The following is a 26,687-nucleotide window of genomic DNA, read 5'->3' as shown; positions in this document are numbered from 1 at the left end:
ATTAAATAAATTTGACAAGTGATTTGGGTCGCCGGGTTGTTCACATGTGCGTCGTTTATGCAGAAATAAAGGGAAAAAATATGAACGAAATAAATTCATCGTTGAACCGCCCCTTACAGACGTCCGCAGCTGTAGAGTGACCGCATACATTGCTGCAAAAAACTGGGCCACTTCCGTGTTTTACAACGCGAATTTACAGCAAAGTTTTTGTCACGAATTGAGAAAGCTTCCAAAAGTCAGCAAAAAGCTGCGACATACGATTCATAATTAGATGAGGATCTACATATAATACATATACATATGTAAATATAACAGGGTTGCCTACCAATGTTAGAGCGAGTTTGATATGAGTTTCTTTGGAACGTTTTTAAGAAATATTTATAATCAGACTCCAGAGCCCTGATTGAAATTGAATAACATTGATGTCGAATTCTTAACATTTTAGATATATAAAGTGGTGTTTTATGGTGCTGTTCATATATGTACTGTGTTGTTCATATATACATATAATACATACATATGTATGTGTGTATATCACGATACAAATCGACCAAAAGCTATTGTACATATACATACATATGTACATACATTCTTGCGATCTATTAACTGATCGCAATCGACTTGTTAGATACTCTGATGTATAACCCAGAGCTTATGTTCTATCTTTAAAGTCGTAATTGGATTGTAGTCTTTTAGATGTTAGACGAGAAAAAAAATACGGAAAAACGATAAGAAACCCGCTTCCTAATTAATATGTTATATGGAGTTGGTGTGTAAAAAGACGACTATTAAGCTCCGGTCGTATCTTTTCTTTTTCTCAACCCTCAAATTGCGAACAGAACAAAGAAATTGCACTGTTAATGTCCAAACTAGATTTTAATCACGACTCACCTCGATTACTATGCCGGTTGGTCGACTTGATTCTCTCGCATGATTCACGCGATCTGAAACGGAGTAAAAAAGTATGATGATTAATGTAGAATAAAAAAGTGATATTAATCAATGTTTTAAATGAACATGTAGAAAATATTTATATGTATTACGATATTGATTTACATATTTCGTTCATGTCAACAGTATCAGGGATCGGAAAATAGTATAATAAGAAATAACAAACGACTGATTTCGGATATTCAATTTGTACACGAACGACATTGTTGAGGTAGAGGTTTCCGCCTCAAAAATAGTGCCTACTGTTATGCAGAATACTTGACCTCTTTCGGAGCACGCACGCAAAAGGTTAATAAAACAAAGGAGGAAAAAAGTTGGCGACGAGATACGTCGTAAAAATGCGAAACTTCTTCCTTAGCGAGGTCACATTCGTGTATGTCTTTCCCTCACTCTTCACCGTCCACGTAATTACCTCTCTTCTAAGTAGAATTATAATAATACATATGTATATATGTATCTATATGAAACAAGTGTATTTTTTCCGTAAAAATTTATTCGACTGTCTCATATAAGTTTGAAGTGGCGAGTTCCGGGTCTTTGGTATTCATAAACCGGACGTTCGGTCGTTCGACATTCCGGTGTGGGCTTGCATTTGGTCGCACAGCCACACGGAAAATTTCTTGCATAGTCTGCATGCTGAAATGCACTGGATTTTGCGGTCCTCTTTCCAGATTCAAAGTATGGTACTATAGTTCAAATCCTTTGATCTTTGAAGTACCAAACCTTTTAAGCTTATACAAAATCGTTTTGTAATATTTATTTGTAAACATAACTCTACAGTTACATATATGATACATAAATGCATATAAGAAATTATATTTAAAACTGATCTTTTGAGTACGAAAAATTTTTACTTAACGGTAGCATTTCTTGTAATTTATATTTTAACACGGGGTAATTATGTACATGTAAGTAAAATGATAAATAGGAGAAAAATCCAAATACACGCTTCGGTTGCATTATATTATTATGAAGACTGCATACAAAGTCGTAACACAAATAAAATGGTAGATAGATGCGACAGAGCTATAAATCGTATAGTAATAATACTTTTTTTTATATGTTATTGAACAGAGCAAGAGCGACACTTAATTAGTTGGCCTGTCGACTTAAAGCCATTACACAATAATGTATTAAATTTAAGAGCTTTTTATTTTAAAAAAATGTATGAAGTCTAGTAAATTAGCGCAATAAACGATATTATTTGATGCTTAAAAGGGAAAAATGATAAAATTAATATTTAAACATTAACAAACAAGTCTTACATAGTGTAGATCACTGGAAGAGCTATTTGTTTACCAGCAGAGAGGTCGTGGGTTCAAGTCCCGGCAAAATACACTGCTGGCGAGATTTTGGTGGTAATTATAACACAGATCGACCGTCTCTTGATTGAATTTTCCAATTTATCAAACTTAATTGTTGTGACGGATCCAATAAATCGGTATCTTCCACCCCAGTTTCTCGCAAATTTGAGTCTCTAGCATCTCGAATTTGTTGATTCTTATAAATATGCTACCTACATACTCTGTAAAAAATTATTTCTCGCAAATTTGCTGTACATATATCAAAGTTTGTTCATTGACGTCTCTATTGTATTCTATGTACATATATGTATACATAATTGTACTGTAATGTTCAAAATTTTTAGTACTTATGTATGTACAAAAAATAATCTAACCATATGTGTAATTCCTGTCATGGCATCTATGATAGATATGTATGTACCTACATATGTAATAAAATAAATAAAAAATAACATAAACTTTGAAATTTTCGTTTGCAGTAATAAGAAGAAGAATTGACTTGAGAAATTTAACTTCTGTTATTTATAAATATAACCCGTTTGTTTATTCAGTCATAGCTTTGGAAAGGATCTCAACACATCGGTCATTTAAAATTGAAAAATTATTAAAGCAGCATTGATGACCATGCCTACTCAATATAAAAAAATCAATTTAAATTCCTCGTCTCTAAATGAGACACTGAGCGAATTGGTTACGTCGAAATTGCGAGGGACAACACACAGAGACCAACCAGGGTTGCCATTTATCAGACAGAGAGAGCGAGCTGGGTTGAAATTTTGTAGGTCGTACATTCTCGAGCTGCGCTATTAGGGACGCGCATGATCTCATGCCGGGGGCGGGTTGGTCCGTAATTGGGGAGCTTGATAACTGGGCACTTATTAACTCCAGCGGCAATAAAACAGGGTCTGTCCGACCCACCCACCCCCAAAGTTTCTGGTCATCTGGGATGATATCGGGACAACCCGCGGTTTCATAGAGCGTTTCGGTCCCGCGATCCGCGCTATTGAGCCACTCGTAACGACTAGACGTAATGTGGGAGGAAGGCGGAGGTCTGATGGACCCCCCACGGTATCGCGCGGTTCAACCCCTGACCCCACCACGGTTACTCGCATAATCCGACGCCGTGTACGTCGTTTGCTCCCGGTCCGTAAAATTAAACTTGATTAATTAATTTCGGCCCTAATAGATGATAGCGTTTCGCTCGGGACGGGTGAAACCCCACCCGAACACCTCCCACCGCCCCTCCACCCTGGTTCATTTAAGAAGGGACCCCCATTATCCAGGGTGAAATGAAGCGGGGATGATCCGAAAGTACGGATAACCGAGCCGGAGGGCTTAATGTTCACGCGCCGTTACTATTTTCGCCTTATGCGCGTGTCCGTATTTATTATCCTTAAATAAACTCCACTAACGCGGAATCGTTGAGCTTTAATTTTCCGGCGTAATTTTTAATCAACATCATAATCAAAAGTTACGCTCGCCGGATGAAACATAATCCAAAGCAAATTAATCAAAATGCTCGTATAATGTGCAACGTGATGAATGTTAACGAAGCAATGTGAAACAATGACGTTAATGTGTAGTGTGTAGTACCCATTCAACACGTTCCTGATATTCGAGGCAAAATGTATAAACATAATATGTCTAACTACAATTTTCATGTTATATTTATAGGACAAAATTTATTTTGAATTGTTAACGTAGGAAAATAAGGATTCAAATTTTAATCATTTTTTTTTTAGATTTGGGAGATAGGTACAGAATGTGCGTTGAAACGTAAGATACTAAGTGCTAGTTGTCGAACTTTCCAAAACAATTGATTCACAAAGCTAAAGTGGTTCATTTCACATCCGGTCTATACTCAAGCCTCTAGATGAAAAAGTTTAAATTTAAATTTTATCAACTTAATTTTTTTATGAATTGTAATATTAAGTTTAGATGAGATGAAAGTAAATGATAGTGAAAAAAGTAACTTTTAGCACTGCTCGTCAGTTGTTAAGGGCTGTAGAAAGTCGCGTTTTTGATAGCTAGCTGTTTTCGCTCCGATTCGACACAAGTAAAGATTTCGATGTAAATTTTAATGAGTTCGTAAATGATTAGAATACACTAACTTCATGTCATTAGCTTACTTTAATGTTAGCTAGCCCCGTATGTCGGTAAGACACCAAAGCGTTCAAAATGAAAACACAAATTCTGACGGGCAAGAATGTCACAGAACTAACAGAGTGAAGCTAATAAAAAGCTTGTAAAATGATGAGGCTTGTAAAAATAATAGCATGCGACTGAGTGAAATAGATAAATAAACATTAAAAATATAAATTTGATAATAGTCAACAATCATAGGCTACAGTGGATAGTGTATAGCCACATATGAATTTTGCGAGAAATGCTTCTATGGTAAATATTCATTATGTAATTAGGCCAATTTTGAACTAATAGATTGGTAAAAGGAAATGTACCTGCTGCCTGTGATGGATGAAAACGAAGGGATTGCGAATTTCCGAACCCCGGTACACACAATCGATGGAGGTAAATTAAGCTGATGTGAAAATTGCGGTTTGTTCAGGTGTAAGTAATCATCCCTATGGTTTAGTACGGAAGAACGTATATACATACATACGTACATTATTATCTGTATACATTCGGAGAGTTGTGAATTCAGCAACTATCCGAACGCACAAGTACACATATGTATGTATGTACATACAAGCTGAAAGAAGTTCCTACAGGATTTCTCAACTTCTACCCGCCAATTACTGATGTCTTCAGAAAATGGTCGACCGGTTTGTCGAGATATGAAAGGTAGTTAATTGGTTACCCATTTAGGTAGTTTCAGCACATTTTGTTCGACGAACGTCGAAAAAGTAACGACACAACCAATTGCATAGCATGATCCAATTCAACAAAGGTACCTACCTACCTACGCCGGTCTTTAGAGAACACGGTAATCCCATGTTAGCACAACATATAAATATTAAACGTAGAAGGCATCCATTACTTTTACAGCTTTTCTAAAAGTATAGTGAATTATTCATTCGCGAAAAAAAAAACAAAAATGGTACAGGTACGTCTTCTTTGCGCTGAATGTTTTATGGTCAATCGTTACATGCGATACTCGGCCTTGGGGTAAAAGCTACAAATTTTCCCGAATGAAATTGAAATTTTATGCACATTAACCTGGCGCAGTGAGTGGTCTGAAAAATTACTCGTTTTTTTTTCCACGTTATTTTCAAATAAACGTTAAGAAGCGAGATACGTAAAGAGTGCTCACCGGCAAACTGACTAAATTTACTCGCAAGAATTGCTAAATATTTCACACCAACGACTCCGACTGACAAATAATAGTATGATATGTATGTATGTATATGTAATACAATCACGAAAACAGATAGTTACATCAACTTTTGACGCTAATGGCTAAGGGCTTCGGTAAAGGGCAAACTAGTTTAGTTCGTATGACGCGACACGATGCAAAGTTAGCACCAGTTGACATTTAACGGTTCCAGCGTGAGTTTAATTTGAGCTATAAGTATGTACATATACCTATACATATGTATATTAAGATACAATTAAATGAGTTTCGCAATATTAAATTAAAAGAACATAGTATGCTGTAAATTAATCGGCGCACATTTATGACCGTGCTAATTAACCCTTGGCGTGCCGTAAATGCGATAGAAAGCCTGTTTAGTTTCGTATCTAGCCGGTTATATTTCAAAACGTATTGATATAATATACAAACCGACGTGAAATACGGCGTAAGAACATGTTCTAATTTACATTATTATACACAGTTAGTAAGGTAAAACTGAACAATTCATGGTGCATAGAAAGTATCATAGGGGCATAGAAAGGGGGGGGGGTCCAAATGAAATTAACGAAACTTACGTTCATTCCCAGAGAAAGTGAAAGAAAATAGATACATCGAATCCCCTAACGAGAAGGCCAGCGGTGCTCAATATGTGAGAGGCCCGCCGTATCGAATATATCGCGCTTTAAAAGGGTAAAATTTAAGGGGCATTTTGGCAGTGATCCATGCGACGGCTTCCGCCTTTGCGGAAATGGGGCGGACAAGCCCTCCCCCCGGCACCCTTTAACCCGTTCCCCGCCTTCGAATCCCCAAGAACCGACCGGACGAAGCGGAGTCGGATTTACGGTCCGGAACGGAATTGCCGGAGCACAAATCGACATGAATTGATTAAGTGGGCAGCGGCCATGTGCGCTCGAGACATGTTTGCCAATTTGCGAACAGTTTTCGGCGATCTTTCACCGCACGTGTCTCTGCGCTTAAAGGGTTAAATCGCGACGTAAGGAGCTCGCGCCAAATTCGTATATAAATAAAATAAACAACGTAGAGGATTATTGGACCATAGTGACTACACATTTATGACCGTTGCGTACAAGAAAGATAGTCAAGTAAACACATATAACGAATCACTTGACTGCGTGTAGTTTGATAACGTTTTATTTCCTACTTATTATATGGTTTTATTATCTACTTATTATATGGCGATTCGTAACATTTTATGTCCGGCTTTCAGTTTTTGACATATATTTTTTTAATTAACTGTATGTACATACATATGTATGAGACAGGAAACGGAATACGTGAGTGAAAAGTATAACAAAGGTAGTTGACATAATGGAGCAAGTGAAGAGGTTGAAATGGTTAATGGGTGGGTCACGTAGCTAGAAGAACGGGTGAAAGATGGACAAAAGAAATGCTGGGATGATACCCGAGAGAATTTAAAAAGGTGCAAGGAAGGCTACAAAGGAGATAGGTGGATTAAATTATAAATATGTGCGGGGTGAGATGGATGAGATTTGTTTAAAACAGAGACGAGTGGAAGCGTATTGGATAAGCCTTCATCCAGCAGTGGATGACGAATGGCTGTTAATTATGATGATATATACCAGTGGCGTTCCGTGAAAATCTACCGTTTTTGTCTCACAGCCTTAATTACTCGGTATGATGTCACCTAATCCTGCTCGAACACACGCAAGTAAGGCAGTGCGACAAAAACAGAGAGATTTTAATGGCAGGCCACTTATATATACGCACATATGTATGTATGTTATGTCCAAAACAGCCAAAATATTTGTCGATTTCATGTAGTAATATGCAGGAAAAGGTTGCAATCCAATATGTTAGCTCGGTATGCCATGAATTTACATAGAAATCTAAGGTGATCAAAATATTATGATCAAAATGCAATGTTTTGCAACTACGTTTTCTGATAAATATGTATGTGTACACAAATTTCATACTGGAAATATGAAAAGTCGCATTCAAAGTTGGACGAAAAGCCTTGGCGAGCGCTTCGTCGAGCGTAACTGTTCGTTCGCCCGTTCCATGGGAACACAAACGTTGCGCCTGCACAAAACCGTGACGAACCGACGCTAAAGGAAGAGAGATGAGACAGAGGAGTAGTAGGAGGAAGAGGGGATAAGGTGGTGGTTCAAAAACTCTCGAAATACGTTGTATCCGAATGGAACAAGACAAATTCGAGCAAAAACTTGCGAGCAAAATAAATAGAGGAGCGCGAGCGACGCCACAGTTTAGCTGCTCACCAATCATCCCCGCGGAGAATGCTTGTTTACACTTGCGAGAAAAGTTTTCGCTACCAGGATTACTTTCCTGAAATATTCTCGTATAAATCTAGTCCAATCTCAACCCCCGCCGGCCGGAAATGGGTCACGGCTAGACGTGTCTGTCTCTGCTCAATCTTTGGCGAACGATAGGTCAACCGTCTAGGAGTTACAACGCTTCGTCTGGGCGACATTTAAATATCGCATCGAAAGTTCAGCGATTGATTTTAATAACCATTTCGCGTCTGGGGGTGTGCCATCAGTGAAGGGCGCCCTCGATAGGGTTGGGGAGCGATGTTATTAAGGTGGCAATAAGTTCCCAAGGCAAACATCAAACGACTACCCACAGCTAGTCTGTAGGGCGCTCAATGGAAAACTAAAACCATGTCATGTAATTAATTAAGTCTTGTTAATAATCCAGGACTTTACGTATACATACACATGTATTATATATATGTAAATTTTTATTTGTTAAAAAATATCCGACTCATATTACTCAACAGTTGCATGGAATATAAGGTCTGTGGCACTCATGAAAATTGAAAAATTGTATTTATCTTTGTTGAGAGAGCGCCACATCGGGGATACGTACAATATAAGGCCTTTCAAAACTCGCATAAAAGTAGGACAAAGATTGTAAACTTTACCGTTTTTCCAAAAGCTCTTCCCCTTGCTGTAAATTTCTCTCCACGGAGTACGAGTTTTCCCCTTTCACCATCACAACAACGTTCGAGGGGGGGGGGGGGGGGGGGGAATGCGCAGAAAAATCACCTCAACTGTACGTAGAAACAAAGACGACGAATTAAATATTCATATTGCGTATTTTTATGATGCAAGGTCGGTGGAGTGAAGTCATCAATCACTCGCATGCAATTACGCTGTGATGCAACACAAAGGATCACAAAGTATTTAGCGCCTCGGGCGAAACACGTGAATACGATACAAAGCAAAAAGTGCAATAGAAGTGCACACGAGGATAATATAATATGGTACAAAGCGCGAACTTACTTCGAAGGATACTATCACGTCTTTAAAACTTTGAGAATTACTCAAATTGAACTTGTGTCACACAAATTTTTCTACGGGTGAACTTTATTTACGAGCATTCGAGCAGCTTTAATGGAAAGATTTCATGTGTGCATATTTTGAATTGGTTTGGTGTGCGTTTTACGTCTGTTTGGACCTTTTCGGACTGTTCGGAAAGAGTTGCACGAGCCGGTGCAGTTGCAGCTTGCAGGTGCACACACTCGCCTGCAATTACGCTCCGATACGATCGTGACCTAAAGCGTAATTATTATGCACACGCCCTTCGGTTATTTTATTATTACGAAGCAGTGGTTTCTGTTTTCGACACGCCTATAATTTCATTTCGAAACGATTAACGTTTCATCGGAACCGACGGACGCCGCAATTATGTGATTGTAATCGGATATCATGTCATATTTTTGAATCAAATCACGAAATAAGGGCATATATTATATGTATGTATATACATTCAATGGCAGTAGACGAGGGTGTACATGACTTTTTCGATATTCGTACCAAAAAGATCATATAGTTTGTGTTGTTATTTTTACAGGGCATCTGCACCTGGATCGTGAAACAATAGACTTATGTAATGCATTAAATACGAGAAAGTATGTATGTAGTAGTCTACATTTGTTAATAACATCTTGTTTGTATTCAAAACTAAATCTTCTGAATGGTTTATCAAACAATCGATTGAGAATGCAACATTCCAAGGCCTCTTTATTTGTTCCTGCTCCGCATTGGTTTGTTTTGAAGGAATCGTTTCGCGAAAGTTCTGTGTAAATGTGTTGTGTAAAAAAAGTTCAGAATGATGTTTATAGTCACGAATCATAATATTCTCAATAAAATTTCCACCAATAAAGAGACGATTAAATCAACGGAGTAATATATGTTATATTATTGTTTATACGGAACAGAATTGAGTCAGCGAGTCCGTGCAAGCGAACAACGCGTAGGACCATACCATAACGATTCATTATCACTACCACTACCATTACCTTACCTTAGAAAGGGCCGATTCCGGCTTTTGAAATTTGCTAATCCGAGTTAACAACAACAATATGGACAACGATTTAAATTTACTGCAATGGAATTGTTGATATTTTAAAATTTTAGGTAAAAGATTTTAGTAGACAGCTTCCCCTCTAGTCCAATAATGGCAAGCCACTGGTATGTACATAAATGAGATTTGAAGCCTATGAACTACGCAAAAATGATTTCTCAATAATTAATAATTGATAATTGCCCAATAATTTCGAGTAGTTCAAAAGTTCTATTGTTGATTAAAACGATTAAAAAGTTTTTTTTGCAAGAATTCGTCGACTGCATCTGCTTATTTGAGATGATTTTTTAAAAAAATATGTAAATAGCATGGTATATGTATATAATAAATAGTATTAAATTCTCTAAAGGAGGCTGGAAAACTATTCAACTTTAATACGGATTGTTCCTCTACAAAAAATAATAATGTTTTATTTGGCAAAACCGTATGTAAAAGATTACGGTGCAGTGATCAAGAGGAAGAGATAGCTAAAAATGCTTAAGTAGTTTGGAGTGAATGCTCCATATCAATCTCGGAGCAGTATCAGAATGGAGGGAGTTCAGAAGTTTTATTTCATACCATATTTTTTTTAATAATCCAGATATCTTCCTCTATACTACGTGTACTAAATCTTCACCTCGGGTATAGAATTGTTTGCACATTTTTACTGCTCCGAATCGGCGACGGAGCTGCTTTCATTCGGATGTCGTAAAGTTCGAATCCGTGCATAAATCGCAAAGTTATCATCGTTTGCAATAAAAAAAAATCAAAATGTCACCATCGGCATGAAAAACTTTTTACGATCCACCTTTCTTTTACCCTCCGCTTCAACTATATGTTTTCGCGCACAAGTGGTAAACAAGATTTAACTCCCCTTTATATATGTACATATGTATATATGTGAACATGCATATACGCATAGATCTAATTACATTTATGTTCAGGGTATGTGAAGTGCGTCGGTTGTGCTACAACAAATTAAATTCGGTACATTCACCCTGCAGACCTCTGTCCGAAACAGTTGCAATTTGTCAAGGTGCACCGCTGCTCCAAATCCAACCCTAATCTGCATAGTCGGTCTGGCGGTGAAACCGACATGTCGTTAGGGGGTTCACAGCCCCATAGCCCACCACGGATGTGCACCCTCCCGTGCACGAATCTACTAATGAATCCTTTATGTTTTAATCATAAGCACTTGCCCTACACATCTTTACGTTGCCACACTCTTCAGCCCCGTTAAATAATGCGGTGAGATTGGTCAACCGAATCCAAGTAAAACTCTCGGAACAATCGTCTTTATGAGCCATTCAATTTTTTCTATAGCGAAAGCCATCGCACTTATCACCAGTCGCAATCTGGATGTTACCTGCAGGATTTTGCAACCCAACACCGAGATTTTTATTACCGGTTCGAAGTGAATGCACTGGGTTGAGTGCTCAGCGGGGAACAATGGATGTGGTGCATGCAGCAGCAGCGGCGAAGCTAGCAACAGGATACGCTTTTGTCGCCGAGGACCGAAACTGTGAAAAGGTCTCTCACCTGTCGTGAAATATGATTTGTTTGAAACTGGAAGTATGTATATGAGGAGATTTATGATTCTGGCGCTTTTCAAATGACGATAAATCAAGCGTATAGTACGCCAGCTCATAAGAACATACATACATACATATATACATAGTACTGTTTACGTTCTCTTTCTTCCGGTACGGACTCCAGAATCTGTGCCTCGATTCTTTCGAGATTGATAAGTCTAAAAAGACCTTTTTCCAGCTGGCGGGTAATTGATGGAACGATGCAAGTCACAAACATCGTATCCGAAGGCAATCGGGGCTTGAATGATGTATGAGCGTTGTCGTGCCAACAGTTAAAATATGAGCTCATCGATTACATGACACAAACATTCGTACTTGAAATCTCTTCCCATATTTGAAAATCAAGATATATTTTTAAAAATCAAAATCCACTTCTTCCAGCAGTGGATAAATTGCAATGTTTAATATATTACACTGCCTTTTAGAAGGTATATTTTAAATAGCCGAGTCTAACCAACTGGATATGGCTAAATGACATTTAAAATAGCATCATTATTTATATTCAAATAGACTACTTTGCTTTATTTATTGGTCCTAAAATTAGATTCGTTGAGATTGAGATCAAAATTGATGGTGGCGCGTGACGTCTTCATCACGACAGGAGAGCATACCCCAAAAAAGGCGAATTACAAATGGGAAGTTTGGGTCCCACGTGGAAAGGAGGCTGAGGGGAGGAAAAAGGGAAATAAAGTAGCGCATTATTCACTTTCCGGGACGATGCAAAAAGGAATATGATTGAGGAAAACAATAGGGCCGCTAGGCCAGCGCACAAAGGGTGGGCTTTTGAGCTTTCTACAGCCACCCACGCGCCTCACAATCTTACCCTCCATAGCCCACCCCTGTTCACTGGAGAGGTCTAATATTGTAAAGCAGCCCGGGGATATGAACTTGTGTAGCAGTTGTACGAGGCGAAACTGGATCAAGTGTTTGTAATCCAACAGGACTAAGACTAAACGGCGGCCATTAGCGACGCTCTAAAAAGCCATATTTCAAACGAACGCCAAGGAAAGAAATAGTGAAGTACCGGATAAAAGCACATCATAATTCCAGAAGATTAATTAGACGGCATTCATATAAAATACGTAAACTTTCACAAAAGAAATTGGCCAAGTTTTTAATATTAAATAGCATAAATACAATGGTCATGGTCAAAGAAATTTTTGATTATACAGAAGTACATACATACCAGTGGCGTGTCGTGACTTTTAAAGTAGGCGACTAGGTATGGGACAGCAAATATATATATATATATATATATATATATATATATATATATATATATATATATATATATATATATATATATATATATATATATATTTATATATAATTTTTTCTTTAATTTTTAAATTATACATAATACTTTGTCGTGAAGTGGTGAGTATAAGTTTTCATTTTTGCGCTAACATAAATATTCTAAGTAGCCTACCTTTCTTAATAACATTTTGATTGTCTTCAAAGCTTAATCTTCTAAATGATTTGTCGTACACATGCACAATCGATCGAGAATGCCATATTCCAAGGCCTCGTTTTTTGTTCCTGAGCGCTTCGCACAGATTCGCTCTGAGGGAATCGTTTCGTGAGGCGAGTCCCTTGCCATTTTTTGTACTCAAGAAGTTCTGTGTAAATGTGTTAATTTTAACAAAAAAAAAAGATGTTTGATGGACACAAATCAGAATATTCTTAGTGAAAATTCCATAAATACTCGAAGAGTTAATTAATAAATGTTTTGTCTGCGATGGAACGCCTATAAATAAAAATTCCACATGTGATGTTCAACAAAAGTAAGTTTAATTACTTATCAAAAACAAAATATGTATCAAGCAATATTTTCAGATTCTAAAACAATCAAACTTCAACATTCGACACGCTTCTAAAGTTGTTGGGTTGAACTTTACATCAATTTACCAAAATTAATAATCTGAATAATATGCCAGTTATCGAGACTAAATTTGGCCACGTCCACGTTTAATTTCGAAGCTTTGCGAAAAATTTTCCCACCCCTTCCTTTAACTTCCGTTCTACATGTAATCCATCAAGTTCGCGGACACGTATACGCGCTCGGCGAATGGGAATTTTCGCAGTTTTTCCACGTCTTACCTTCGGGTTATGCGAAAAGTCTCGTTAGATAACGCCAAGTTCGAATATTGGGGGGGGGGGGGGGGGTTGAGGGTGTACCGGAGCGCCAACTATTCCCGCCACATTCCCGGTCAAACATTGTTCGTGTGATAAATTTCGTGGAAATTCCTCATTACAGTGAAAACTAACCCCCCCCCCTTACCGTTATTCACCACCACAAACCACCATACACCTATAATGTATCATCTCTTTCTAATAATAGAAGTGTAAGACTATTAATTAAAATTTAGCCTTGTATTGGGTGTCGAGTATCGTCGCGGTCAACCACCTTGTCCTGTAGGTTAATATCATCACGTCTGATCGCAGCTGCATAATGCAGTCGCTCATTGCACATTCCATAATCACTTTATTGCAGTCTCTTTCACGTTATACGAGCTAAAGAGATTTTAATTAAGTGCCATTGAACTCTAACTAAATATAAATTTTAGATGTTTAGCACTTATACTTTTATGGCTTGATTCTAGCATAACACGAATTATTGACCTATCGACAAAGTATGCTTTTGAAACTTTATGTATGTACATACATATACTACTATTGCTCACAGATTATTTTAACGATAATTATTAAACTAGTGGTGTGTGTGCATACTTTTAAGAACTTAATAAAAGGTGAATTTTCGAAATCCACGAAGTGAAAATATCACTCACCCTTAGCTAATTATTATTGAAGCCTCTTTGCCTCTTCTTATTTCACGTAAGACGTAAACGCGAACGCGAACTCAAACAACGAACTGCCCAATATGGCGACGTTGAAGAAAATTACAAAAACAAAAGAATAAATAAAATAGAACATAATAATATTATATGCCAGCGCATGCGCATTTTGTTTTAATTAAATTTAAAAAAATAAATGAAAGATTTCTAAAGAAAATACAAGTCTAGATATGGTTTCAAAAATACCAACATATGTCACTATCGATAGTACCGAAAAATTCTCGCTACCGATAATACCGGTATTGATTTAATTAAGCAATTTATGCAATAAAATTTTTAATTATCAAATAATTACCTACTTTCTTAGTTACAAAATAATGTTGATTCGTTCTAGTGCTTCTACTGTAAAAACAAAGTATATAAAGTTTTGCGTGCTCCTTGCTTCAAAGAATTTTTGTGTGGATAGGACGGTTTTAGTTTTTAAATATTATATATAAATTTAAATATTAGAATAATTTTAAAGTGAAAAAATAGGTTGCCGAACGTAATAATGAGGCTTCTCTTTGTTCAAAGTTAGTTATAAATCGATTTTGAGCAGTTATATTTGAAGTGGCAAACTTTTATTTATTTTGAAAAATATTTCGTTAAATATTAAATATAATGCATTACGTTTAACAATATTTAAAAATAGTGGTGGCATGTAATACGTTTATTCTGCTTTTCCGAGATTCTGAATATACGAAATTAATATAAGTGATAATAATTTGTGAATTAATTCAAACAGAAAGTGTTTTTGGAACTGAAAATTGGACTCCCGCTACTTTCAACTATAACGGCTCATATGTATGTACATACATATGTATACATTCAGAAACAGTCTAAGGTATAAGTACGATATTTTCAGCATACTTTATTTTTGATTTTAAATTTATGATACACTTAGCAGCTTCTTTGAGTAGCAGATCAAAGAGGATGCTGAGTGTTAGCTGATTATTCAACTAATCCATACAAACTAGCCGATATAACGATTTCTTTTAAATTCTTAACAATTCAACAGGCGTAAAATTGAAAAAATATATACTTCGCTACTACCAATGGTCTATTTTGTAATACCGGTAGTACCAAAGGTAGAATTATTGTAAAAAAATCGTTAAAAGTGGTTTCGGTAGTAGTTAAAATAGTGCAGTTGAATGCAGTTTTCTATAGATTCAATAATACTCCAGTAAAAATGAAAGGCAACGACAATATTGAGTTTTCAAATTTAATCGTGAAATGTCAAAATGGATTGTATGTATATTCGAATGAATATACGAAATGTACACACACACATACATAGTTTTCAATTAAAATTCACATTTTCCGTGGTTTCGTCCTAACGAGTCGGGCTGCAAAAACTATGCTCTGCTAACACAACCCCTTTCACATTTTGTGCATAATAATGCATTTCCGTCACATGTACGAGTATGTAGGCACTGACTGGGTGGTGCATTCGCGGAAGCCAAAGTGCACAATTATCGTGCTGGATATGAAGGCAATATTCCGCGTCGCATAATTCAATTAAACAGCCATTTGGTCGTTTGTGCACGTAATCGCTCGCCCACCACAGGGGGTCGTCCAAATTTAACCGCAAATTGAAAAATAGCGGATAGGTATGTATCAATAATATTTCGAATAATTCATAGACGTGTTTATAAAACGATTGTATAAAATGTCTTGTGCAGAAACGGACGTGGAGGTCTGTTCAGTTTATTAAGGCGATTAATTCGATTGCGTTGAACCGTTTCAATAATAATAATGAGCGACTTGCTCAGAACTTGACGAAAAGTTCCCGGTATCGTTCGTTGTGTTCGCAAGCGTTCCGGATTGTTAATGACAGTTTTAAAATTGTTCAGGACGAGTTCGGAAAACATTTCGCGTTTAATTAAAATAAACAGTTGTTGAAAATAGTTGGCTCGCACCGGTCGGTCATGTTTTCGAGGATTAAACACTCGTTAGTGATATTATTGGGTCACAAACTGGTCGAAATTTGTCTGGTCACTTTGGTTTAAAAAAATCATTTTGAATATAATTTGGCATTATATTCAAAATGAATATAATGCCAAATAAATATAATTTAGCTGCGATTTAATTATTAAGTTGATAACAGCGACATTAACTAACCACTATTTTAATCGCCATTTTAATCGCCATCATGAATTAAAATGATATCCGAACAAATTCCATATTGATTTATTATATACATATTTTACAATTTCAATTTTTCGATAGATTGGATTAATATTAAGTTAAATTAAAAATATATTTTCCCACGATTTTATTCAAAAAATAAAAACAAGACGCTTAACTTAGACAAAGGTACGTGAAGTTACGAAGGTATAAAGAATGAGGTGTCTATATTAAATTTTACTGGAAAAGTAGATGTATGAAGAATTTAGAAGACCTGATGTATGAAGAATTTAGCTAGCTGAAAGCATTTATTTATTGATGTGATAAGTTATTCCCAGAAAAAGAGGTTTAAAATTTGTATGTATATTCAAGCAATTTAATTTATTTTAGAATACTGATTGCTATACCAAACGGGTATTTTCTCAGATGAATTTAAAATGGTAAAATGTAAAAAAATTATGTTCTATTGAATTAATACAATCAGAATAACTTGTTCAAATCAACGTGATATAGTCATGTGCTCTATTATACTAATCTGTACCATATCAGCCAAGTGGCAGGAAAAAGTTTTGTTAAATATCATTGTTTTGATAGTTGAAAAGTTTTGTAGTTTTTGTTAAAATTATTATCTGGCAACATTGATTTGTGAGGTCATGCAATCTGTCATAAAACTGGGTGAATGAGCATTAACAGATCTTTTAAGGGTTTCAAGAAATATACTGGTTTTTTTAATATATGTTTTTCGGCTACTATTTTCAGGACAAGTGCAAGACATCTTATATTGTAGAGAAAGCAAACGAGAAATAAATGGGTCATACACACGCTGAAGGCAAAGTTAATTTTGTGTCGACGAGTTGTTAATCGCCTTAGTCGGTCGATTCGTGAGTACGACAAGGTGTTAAGTGTGAAGAACCTCTTCAGCACCACTTGAAACTCGACGGGTACATTCGTAAGCTCCTCGAAAACCTGAAGGTTCTTTGAAACAAAATGCGAGTAAAGCTACTCATAATAGGCAGACGCAGCCACTTTGAGTGGTCGAGAATACATTTGAATCATCGTAACCGGTTCGATCGACTGAATGAAACTCATTGCAATGGAGTGCGTTGTGAATCGAAGAACCAGTTTCTTGCAGGTGGCTCATCGTATTGCAAAAAATAAAAGACGAAAGAGACCGCAAGAAGCCTACATAGGCACGATAAAGACGAGATCTTGTTACTGGACGTCGAGGAAAATCGCTGTAAATTTGTACAGAACAGGAAAGGATAACGAGGAATGGACTTGCTTATTTATATAAGACATAAAGCTGTTGCGGTATAAATTTACCACATTCGGCACGCAAAGCTATACAAATGTACTAAATACGATAAATTCGTATTTTTTTAGGAGTGTAGTAGTGTTGATTTTTTGTCGTTTCAAACACAGAGAACGACGATGTTTGCACTTACGACTCGATAAATCGAGTGAGAGAACTCGTAGCCGGCAATAAAGTTCCTCTCCTTCCCCTTAGAACGTGCAAGATAAATAATCTCTCAAATATAAATTGGCCGCGTTGTGAGTCTGCAGCCAACAGGCCATTCGCAGGTGAAACGTTACCGCGCTGCAAGATTTATTTCCATGTTCTGCATCGAGGCGCACTCCCATCCCCACAGCATTGCATGGAAAGGGTTAAAAATAAGTTCCTGTTTTGACAAATGCTTGCGGCTCGTTATTTGTCTAAAACAATTTTCGACACTTCCTATGCCTTTACAAAGAATTTGGCATGGACTCGAAATGCATTTTGATATGTATTGATTTTTAATTAATATTTCTACCCAGCTAAACAAAACCTGTAGAAATAGTCACAATAGATGTATAAAAGCCTCATGAAATGCTATTTAAACTTGTATGTACATATATATTGATTGAGTTTTTTACAGCTGCTGGCATAATTTGGATGATCTAATCGTGAATGGGTACCACATATCCTAACTATGTAACATTTATATCATAGCATGGTATGTAGAATGCAGCATTTATTATAATAAGCCAGCAGTATAGTTTTATGGTTGAGTCAATGCTAACTACAGAGGCTTCTGGGTTCAAGCTCTGGGTTGACCTTAATTGAAAATAATTTATTCAGAAGTATTTCTGCTGGCCATACTTGGATATCGTTTCCTAACAGAGTTTGCTAATTTATCCGATTTCACTGTTGAAATGGTTCCATATCAAATTGGAAAAACAATCCTTCCCACTATGTCACCACTATTTGAATATGATTTTAAAAAAATTATAATCCATAAAATTATTCGGAGTATTTCTGCAGTACTGCCGACCAGACTTGGATATTTGTGACTTCAAGTCGATCGTTTCTTATCAAAGTTTGCGAATTTATTTGATTTCAATGTTGAAACAGCTCATTATCATCAGCAAAACCATTCTAATTACTGATTTCAAACTTATGATCTATAAAATCATATATGTATATACAAGTTTAATACCATAGGTATCATTTAGGGGCAATCCGTAATGGAATCTTGGGAAAAATATAAATAAAAATAAAAATAAAATAGCACATACTTCATATATGTATATAAATATGTATATATGAATATTCTGGATACTCTTATAGAGATACTTCAATCCCAGAGTCAAGTGAAGCAAACATTTAAAATCGAGTATGGATTATTAAAAAAGAGAAAGAATGAATTGATTTACGAATCTTGAATTGTAAAAATTCAAATTTCCCATTTGGGTCGTTGAAGAATTTAATTCCAGCAAGAACGAAGTTTAGCGTGCAAATGCGGAGAACTCTTACACGAACGATAAATGCATCCACATAAGGATCTCGTTGCAATTTGCCACTCGATAAGATCGATAACCCCTCGACGTTTAGCGAGTTACGATTGGGGGGGGCGGGTATATGGGGGAATGCAGGAATGGGATTTGCAAGATGAATCTGGAGCACCACGCGAGCACAAAAGGATTCCCAGCCGCGAGCAATACGGGAATCGAAAGTTGCAGAGCGATTTTTAAGCGCCCCATTACACACAGGTATATTGCAATTTGACCATATCTATCGACCATACTCTGCGGTAGGGATAAGGAGGCGGGAGACTTGCAACGAGGGAACGGAGGATAGTAAAGGAGGTTCCTTCCTCCTCGTTTCCGTGACGTGGGGGTTGTGGAAGCCCTCTCTCGTGCGTCATTATTCTCGACGGAACGAGGCGCCTTTATATACCGAAGGATAGTTCTTTTGTTACTCAGAGGGACGTGAGGAGGTTAACAGCCCCCAAAACGCTCTGGGATACGCGTACACCCCTCAGTTTACATACATATACGAAAAAAAAATATTACATGAAATTGGAAGTTTATAATTACGTAGCTTAATTTTACGAACCCATTTTTCTCTTTTCTTCTACCTTTTGATATTGCTTTTCTGATCTCACTTTTCTAATAGATTTGGGGTTGCAGGACAGTGATGACAGATTCCAGTTTGATTGTCTTCTTTGTATAAGCGAAGTATCATTTGTATCGCCGAATAGAGCAAGTACGACCTTTTAAGTTTTCTTAGTGACTTGATAACACTGATCAACAAAAAATAACTTTTTTTACTTACCGGAACGGAGACTAATCAATCTTTACTAAGTTTGGCCCATTGAATTTGAATATGACAATAATTTTTCTTGGCTTGCTCTAGTTTAAGAGACATAATCGTTTTAAAAAATGTACAATTTTTACATATTTTTGGATTTTGCAGTTTTTAATTCAAAATCTAGTATTGATGTGCCAAAAGTAAGTATTGGAATCTATAGTCAGATGTTTTTTTTTCTATTCATTGTGACTTTTTACAAGGTTTTTATTAATTTCACTTTGTCAATTAGTCTTACGAACTTCCTACGTTTTTCCGATCGCTTTGAAACTTTGAGGTTTGGCCGCCAATAGACATTTCAATTTCAATTCCAATATGAATTGTACACTTGTATGAAGTCCAGTATATGAACCATAATAAACGAAAATATTATATTAATCAAAATGATATTCTCAAAGAAACTGTACATTCATATAAAACAGACAAATTAGCTTCCGTTAAAGTAAATTTTAATGGTTTATTACGAGAATGTCGTGTTATCTGCATTCAAATGTGGTTTAGTTATTATGCACTTACATATACATAGTGTGTATTTACAAATATTTATAAATACGTATCTATTTACATATGTATCTATGTATGCACTCGTTGATGGTCCTGATAAATTGGACGTATGTTCTTCGTGCGGCACGCATCTCGAGAAAATATATTCAGATAGATCTATGTAGCCGAGGGGTAATGTAGGTGGGTGGAAAGAGGAAGATACGTTTGAGGAAAACTCAGTATTTCCCCGCTTTTTCACCGTAAACAAGCCGCTGTCGGATAAGGGATGTGAGCTCTCTCGTGCTGTCGAGTTTTCGGAGCCTGTAAATTATCAAAAATGAGTTGCACATGCTTTACGAAAAAACGAGTGCGAATTTTTATCAAAGCTCTATGGTGAAATATAATATATTGAAGTTTGGATTTGTCAGAATTTTCAGGTATATACACAAATCTAACAAGTGAAACGCTTGCAAGATAGCACCTGTTTTAATATGCTTAAATACTATTGTAAGTCAAATTTTAATAAGCCTGCATTACATTCAAATTTTATATTATACCTATGTATATATTAAACAAAATTAATTACCTATATAATGATATTAATCGTACGATGAATGCATATTGGGATATATGTAATCGCTTGAAAAAGTTATGAAAGGGCTTTGGAGGGGTCGGATAAAGGGAAGGAAAGAGGGGTGTGGGTGCCAAACTTTGATAATAAAAAGGGGGGAGAGCCTTTTATTAAAAATCCTGCCATATCCAAGTTCGATCATTCCCCATACATAAAAATTCAAGTTCATCCGAAAACTTGAACCATAACTAAATGAATTATTATAATAAGTTGGCGAACGTTCAGCGTTAAATGGCATGAAGGAAATTATAGCGAGGAAGAAGGGTGAGCTGTTCACCCCACTCCACCTCAAAGGGAAAAATAATAAAATATGTGCAAATTCTATACGTAAAATCAGTAAGCAGTGCAAACATTGGCAAACGGCGAATCTGCAGATTGAATGAGCGAAATTATAAGGTGGCGGCGCAACGCCAGAATCGCTTATGAGATCACGAAGTACAGGTTTTTCCGAGGCGTTCGTTATTATATCGGAAGAGATATCTCTTTCGAATGCTGGAGAAAAAATCAGGAATGCCCACGGGTAGAGGATCGAGGGTGGGAAAAAGTGGGGGAGTTGGCGAAAAAAAGAGGCGAAAATACGCAAAGGACGTGCTCGCCCGATTCGGCTCGCCGAAATTCCGCGGGTAATTTTTGCTCGGGCACGTCTCGACCCGAAAATAATGTTCCGGAGTTTTCCGGACGAGGGATGTGTAATGCGAGAATAACACATTCGCGCCGCAATAGTTGCCAGTTCCCGAAAAGGGGGAAAAAATGCACGTTCGAAAGGATAAAAAGGATGTAACGTTTTATTCCCGAGTGTCGATACGCGAAAAAGGCCGTAAGTTTGCCGTGTCCACAGCCTCGGTCGAAGTTTTGAAAAAAATATCCGAAAAATGGCACATTGACAATATCTATTATTGCTTCATGCTCATCGAATTTACATACATACCATACATCTTTCACATTGATTTAATGAAGACTTGTGCTCTCTCCCACACACTTCCATTCGTCTCTGTTTTGAGCAACTCTCACCCATCTCAACCCACACATTTTTCTTAATTTATCCACCCATCTCTCCTGTGGCCTTCCTTACACCCTTTTACATACGCTTAGGTACCGTTCGAGCATTTATTACGTCATTGATAATAATTAGTTGACTTATCGACTTAACAGTCATTCCACAATATCATATCAACCACCTTCATACTTCTAACTCACGATTTCCATTTTATCTCCTACTTATGTATGTCAAGCATAAATAATTTCATACTTCTTTGAGTACACTGGACCTTATGCAGAATTCTGGCGTTCAATGTCCAAGTTTCGCATCCATACGTCATCACTGGCAAAGTTCTTGATCGAAGATATTTTATTGCTGTATGTAAAAAACAGACAGACTGTCATTTATATGATTATTTTTTGATTATGACGGTTAAACCAGATTATGACGATTATAGTTCGGTCGCTACAAAAGAAGGCGAAAACACAATAAAGTTTACAGATGAAATGAATTTGAGATTAAATCGATCAATTGCCTGGTACATACATATATCGTGCAAGAAAATCATTATACTGATTCAGAATTCATACGTATATGATTTCATTTCATACGTATAGAGTTCCATAATAGAATTGTTATCACCAACCACGAAAAAATTTTCAACTAGCGCATTCAAAGAAAAGAGACGTTCATAATTAAATATTCCTCATTGGTCACACGAAAATTGGGGTCTTTTTTCACGCCTGTCCAAAAGCTAAAGTTGATTAAATTAGCGGCGAGTGTGAGCCATTTGAATGAGCACGTAGTAGCCTCGGTCCGGAACACACGGGCCTGATTACACGGGCGCAACTAAGAAACACCACAAAAGCCCGGATGAATGGGTGGAGGTGGAGGGACGGAGAGGAGGGCGTAGAAAATGGGGATGAAGGGAGAGGAGCGTCCTGAAAATTTTATTATAAGAACCGCAGCGGCGTGACGGGGCGAAAACCTCCCCCTTCCGTCGAATTGTATAGATTAGCAACTCCTCACACCGCTCGCGATGATAAATTAAAATACATAAATCAACTTTAAGGGATGGAGACTCCTTGTTCCGCTCATAATTAAAACAAAAACAAGAACAATAATCGTTCATTTTGCGCTGAACTCGATTCTACACAATATACCTACATACATACAATATACTTAAACATATGTGTATAAAATGTAAACCGATAGAGCTTACAATCAAGAAGAAAATGTCTTAATCTTGGAAAATGTTGCGCGACATCGGATTTGCAATACCATGAACAACATATAATAAAATCGAAAAAGCATTCAAACAAATTTTTTCAAAATGAGAAAAAAATGACCGGCTATAAAATTGAGGTCTACTTTCAATTTTCTCGATTCAAATTTCAAGGTTCAATATATTGTATGACTTCATTGTACATATTTGTGACTATATTTCGAGATGACCAAATTATGTATTAAGGTGTCACTATTCCAAGTAAATTATAATATTTGAACATAGGAAAAATACAATCAGTTCGATTTGTTAAATTTTACCCATAGCAATTTTAGGACAATCTTATCTCGATGTTTAGTTAGAAACTAATCTCTTAGTAGCTCAGTAGCTTTGTATGTATTTTAAGAATTTTTTGTTTGAATGTGTAGGAAGTAATAGAAGAAGAGCAATAGGTTTCCGATCAGAATTCGAATGTATCGAGCAATTTAAATTAAGTCTAATGATACCCGAGTAGAGCCGAAGTTTGTATCGTTTTGAATTCATGAATCAAAAGTCTTATTAAAGAAGCGCTGTCGCCAAACGAACGTTCGCTGATTTAAATTTCACAAATCAATCTACATAATTGAGTAGAGGAGATCGAGCAAAACCGCGATTTTAAAATTGGGAACGACTGTGCCGACAAAGTCAATGCACGTCAAGTTGAACTAATGCAATCACGCTCAGCGTTAAATCAACGAATAATCACCGGGGGTAATCAAATCTGAGAGCACAGAAGTCGAATGAACAGACAAGCAGACAAACACTGAAACGTCGACGAGATGAGGGCATGGAAAAAAAAGGAGGAAACGCGCCCGGCTCCAATCAGAAGCGCAACTAATCGAGTTTGTCGGGGGGATTCAAATGCGATTAAAACCCAATTCCAGGCCTGCACCCGTCGAACTGGGATCGTGGGATGAGAGGATAGGTAGGTAGAAGTTATCCGGTGCACTCGGCAGGCAAATCGGCACAAAAGCATCCAAGTACCTCTTCATTCGATGAAATAATAACGTTAGAAATACGATTAAAACGTTTAGACTGTGTGAGTGCACTACGTGTCAAATTACTTGCACAAAGTGATTTACATACAACCACTGACATCCATTCATATACGAAGTGTTATCAAAAGTACAATTAATGTGAGGATTACAAAAAATATTACCACTTCCGAAGGACATTTAGCTGAACGCATATTTAACTAAACTGAAATTTATCGGAACGGACATTTGACTGAATGAAATATTTAATCGTTTGAATTTCTAATTTGAAAAAAATAAAACGTATAAAAACCATTGTATAAATGCAATATACTAATCGATAATTACTCATTGAATTTTGAATTCGAACTTATTCAAATATTGAAATTAATTGTTGAAACACTTTTGAAAGTAGCTCCTGAATTGTAAATTAAACAAACTAAAATGACGTTGAGTCAGCTATATTATTGAATATAAAATTGTATTGATTTCTTCGACTTAATTCATGAACGGTTTATCTTATAACAAAATTATTCAGAAGTTTTTTATAGAAAATATTATTTTCCACAAAATTCATTTGCACGGTTTTCCAATGGAGCAGATATTTTCGAGATAAAGAACACAATAGTTCTGCAAATAATAGGAATAAAAAAATTAGTAATTGTTATTTTTATGCTTTTAATAAAGTAAGTACATTATAATCAAAATAAATATTTGAAATAATTTTTGCCCTTTATTACGGTTTTTCCTTTATTTAAATTAAAGAAAATTCAAACAATTCAATTTTCATTCGGTCAATGTCCGCTTGGCTGAATATCCGTTCGGCCAAACGTCTGTTCCGCTTTATGTCCATCGACCAAACGTCTAACCACGCTTCAGACTTTTTAGTTTTGAATTAAAAGTTTAAGATAGGTTTTCACAACGCTGTATTTACAGCCAAATTTAACATTTTATTTGACTGAAGCCACAAGTCATAACTAGAGGTAGGATAGTCACAGTGCTATCCATTGTTCGGCAAACCTTTAACAATGCATTTACTACCTTTGAACAATACACGGCACCCTCAGGCTCCGGTGACTAGTCATAACAAATAAAAATGGGTGAATTTTAATGTTAGATAAAAAACGGAAAGAAAATCGTATTTGATGTACATAGGGCGGCATTTTAATAGAAATTCAATATTGACTCATTCTTGATATTGAAAACTACATATTATATTTCTGAAAATATCAAAATACATAAACAAGTTTGTATCTCGGTAAAGTCTCACAAAAATATCATCTATTTCTGTAACAGTCTTTTTAATGTCAAAGGCAATTTTTTTTATCCATACTTGATAGTAGTGGATAATCGAAAAATGTCTCATAATAAAAATCATGATCACACTCAACCTTCCAGTTATTAATATATTGAATAAGACCCAATTATGTACTAATATTTGCTAGTCACCGTGTATTAATTTACTATATATGTATATACAATTCAATATACGGTACATTTGACTACTTTGTCTGAATTAAATGCACACATCGAGTGATTTACTCACACAAATACTATTATCATTTACATATGTATAAGCACATATATAAAGTCGCAAATATTAGCATGGGTGTTAAAGTGGTCGGGTCCGGTCGATTAATCACTACTGGTGTTTAGTTTGAGGCCGAACCCTTCGACGATTGTTTGGCTTTGATTAACGCCCTTTGACTGTGAAATTTGCGTATTTACGACTTCCGTACCCTCACTAAAGCGACGTTTCGATCTCGTAAACGTTTGGTGTCCTTCATTGCACATCATAAATATTATAAATACATACATACAAACACTTGTCTACGTAGTTATGATGAAATCGACTTGATCGAAAAAAAAAACACTGATAAAAAAAAGTTACACAACAAATACAAATTGGGTTACATCTGACAGCTGAATGGACTGTGTTAAATGTAATCGTCGTAAATGGACGAGTTGTGAAGTTTGGTTAAATTGATAAGTGAGAATTTCATTAGTTTTGTACGTAAATAGAATTCCATTCAATTTTACCTTTCAAAATATTGTATCATATAAACTGCGCTGAGGTGAGACTTACCTGTAACAAAAAATAGATAATAAGTATAATGCTTAAACTAATATTGTCATAATAATATCATTGAAACCAGCTGTGCATACATATATGTATTATATGTATAACGCATGAGCACAATTTCTGTCTCATTACAAGTCATAATCAAATAAGATATTAAATCACACAAACTTAAATATA

The 26,687-nt window shown here is 36.2% G+C and overlaps 1 protein-coding gene across 3 annotated transcripts in view; it reads right to left on the bottom strand.

The window, feature by feature from the left end:
* Positions 1 to 26,687, bottom strand: part of LOC143912252 (uncharacterized) — a 210,007-nt gene that overhangs the window by 156,783 nt on the left and 26,537 nt on the right. For all 3 annotated transcript variants that reach the window (XR_013260620.1, XM_077431526.1, XM_077431527.1), the window contains exon 2: positions 892 to 944. The gene's annotated coding sequence lies outside the window, so the exon portion shown is untranslated. The remainder of the gene's footprint in view (positions 1 to 891; positions 945 to 26,687) is intronic.

This window comes from Arctopsyche grandis, chromosome 5 (assembly GCF_051622035.1).
Source record: "Arctopsyche grandis isolate Sample6627 chromosome 5, ASM5162203v2, whole genome shotgun sequence".
NCBI classification, from domain to species: domain Eukaryota; kingdom Metazoa; phylum Arthropoda; class Insecta; order Trichoptera; family Hydropsychidae; genus Arctopsyche; species Arctopsyche grandis.
This window is presented reverse-complemented; position numbering and strand designations above follow the sequence as displayed.